Source organism: Gekko japonicus, unplaced genomic scaffold (assembly GCF_001447785.1).
Source record: "Gekko japonicus isolate JY-2015 unplaced genomic scaffold, Gekko_japonicus_V1.1 scaffold306, whole genome shotgun sequence".
Classification (NCBI taxonomy): domain Eukaryota; kingdom Metazoa; phylum Chordata; class Lepidosauria; order Squamata; family Gekkonidae; genus Gekko; species Gekko japonicus.
This window is the reverse complement of record NW_015172013.1, coordinates 617,428-620,210: the sequence shown is the minus strand read 5'-3', so window position 1 is coordinate 620,210 and position 2,783 is coordinate 617,428.

The following is a 2,783-nucleotide window of genomic DNA, read 5'->3' as shown; positions in this document are numbered from 1 at the left end:
CGTTGGGATACCTGAACCCCACGCTTCCATTCAGTTTTATTGTCCTTTCAGGCAGAGGTCATTTCGGGGGGGTACGCGGGGGAACGCAGTTCCCCGGGTGAGGTATGGGGGGCGGGGCACATGAAGAAGCCCCGCCCCTGCTTCCGGCCGCCCCGCTTCCGGCCCTCATTCAGCCAGGAGGAGGCAGGAGAAGAGGGAGGGTAAGTTGCTTCCTCCCCGCCTCTCCCCACCCCTGCCTGCCTGGGGCCAGGGAGGGCCTTGGCGTCGCACTCCCGCTGGCCTTGCAGGTCCACCGCCGGGCCCCTGATGTCAGGGGGTGTGGCATATGCTAATGAGTTATGCTAATGAGTTCCCCTAGCTCTTTTTCTACGAAATGCCCCCTGCTTTCAGCTGTTTGGGATGCCAAAGTGCCTGGATTGCCTGCCCTCCTTAGCTGGAAAGGCCCCTCCCAAGACGCTCCGGTGAACGGTATCCGTGCAACTAAAACACGGACCTTCTTTTCTAATGCCTCGGCTTTTAATGGTGTGGGACTGAACAGGCCCTGGCAGTACAGCTCTGCCCTTCCTCCTTTGACTGAGCCTGTTTAATATGACTTCACCTTTGCCTATGGCCCTGCTTTGGAGAGACTCCAAGTGATGTATAATTAAACAGAAATTCCTCTTCCACCCCTGAATAAGCACAGCCTCCCTGTAAACACTTCAGGATAACAAAGGTCCCATTGGGGCGGAGGCCCTGTAGTTTTTTGGCTGGGTACACATACAGTATTTAATTTTTACTTATTCAGTTTTGATGCATTTGTTTACTTTATTCATAGTCCACCTGTCTCCCTGAGAGGCAAGAGTCTCAGTGGATTTTTCTCTCACAGGCGTTTTTCCACATGAGGACAGGCCTGGGTGGTTTAGGGTTGCCGGCCTCCAGGGGGTGGCTGGAGATCTCCTGGAATTACAACTGGTCTCCAGCTAAGAGTCACCACCAATGCTCCCTCTAAGCTGGTGGAGTCTTGTGAGCAAAAATTCTACTTTGTGAGCTACTGGCATTAAAGTCATGAGCGAGCGATTTGGCTACTGCATAGATTAGTTTGCTCTGGAGCCATCCCTACCTGAGCGAAGACAAAAATGTGTGAGCCAGAAGCTAAAAAACTGTGATCTAGTTCACACTAACTCAGCTTAGAAGTGTTGGGTGGTAGTGAGATATTGAAAAAATGGTATTTAGCAGAGATAAGATACTCCAGCAGAGCCAAAGTAAAATAATTCAGACTGAGAGATACCCAACAAGAAGGAACACTGGAGATCAGTTCCCCTGAAGAAAATGGGTGCTTTGGAAGTTGGTCTTTTTGGTATTATATTCTGCTGAAGTACCTCCCCTCCCCAAACTGCACCCTTCCCAGGCTTCACCCCCCCAAATCTCCAGGAATTTCCCAACCCTTAGCTGGCAACCTTACTACTGATGCCGTGGTTGCTAGGGGTGCCAGGGCTGATGTGGTGGTTAATGTTGGAAAATTTGGTAAAAGTAGCTAAAAAATTTGGTATTCAGAGCTTGCAATGGATCTTTGTTCACTGGAGAGGAGGCGTATTCTTTCTATGTGAAAATCTTTATTTCTAAAGGGAAAGGTACACGGGAAATCTACAAAACAACAAACACTTAAGTCTACATCCTTACAGCAGACCGACTGACCACACGGTTGGTAATGGAGATTCTTCTTTCTTCTTGACCCTAGAAGGAAATCACCTGAATACATTAACCAATGATTGTTAGTAAATAGGCTCCAGTTTCCCGGGCTTTCTCCCCATTGGCTTTGTGCCATGTGTATATATAAGAAATGATTTGGAAAATATTTGAACACCTTGTCTTAAAATATTTTATTAATCATGTTAAAATAAAATGTTCTATAATCAATTTTTTTTCTTTTCTTTTCTTTTTTCAATTTTTCCAATTTTTCGGGAAAAAAACAAAAAGGCTTCAGGAAAAAAATGGAAAAAAACAGGTTTTTTTCTGAATTTTTCCGGTTTTTTTCCGGGCCTTCACATCTCTACTGAAAACTCGATGGTACCATCGAGTTTTCAGCCCCATTGCTAGAGCGTCACCCGGCTACGTGCCTACGTCACGTCTGAGTGACAGTATAGTGCAGGGTGTGTGTTTTCCCCACGGGAATGTTCCCGCCAAGAACTATGTGTCCCCTGCCGATTTGCGGTAGGTACTTGGTAACCCTACACTCTGAGACTCTTGAGTAAAGGGCAGGGTATAAATCCAATCCAATCTCTTCCTCCTCCTCCTCTTCCTCTTGGAGATTGGGGGGGCAGAGCCTAGGGAGGGCATGGTTTGGGGAGGAGAGGTCCCTCAATCCACCTTCCAAACGAGCCACTTTCTCCAGGGAAACTGTTCTCTACCACCTGGAAATCAGTTGTCATTCCAGGAGATATCCAGCCACCACCTGGATGGTTAAAAGTTTCCAAATCACGCTGGGGATGGGGGCTTATAATGGCACAGGAGCCAGCCAATCAGTTGATGCCATGCACTGCTGGCTTCTGCCAGACTTGCCAAACCAGTTTCTCCTGATTTCAGCCCTTTCCTTTGGAATATGACATGGCAAATGCATTTCCTGAATCGCCATGCCGGTCACAATGTTAGGTCTGTATGCAGACTTTCTTTTCAGAAACGAAGGACGAGCTAGCCACATTTCCTTTGACAGCGTTCTGAGAGCACAGTGCAAACAATATTTGTTTTTAAATGTCAGAAGAGCATGGATTCTGGTGGTACCCCTGTAACCTCTCACTTTCAGCACT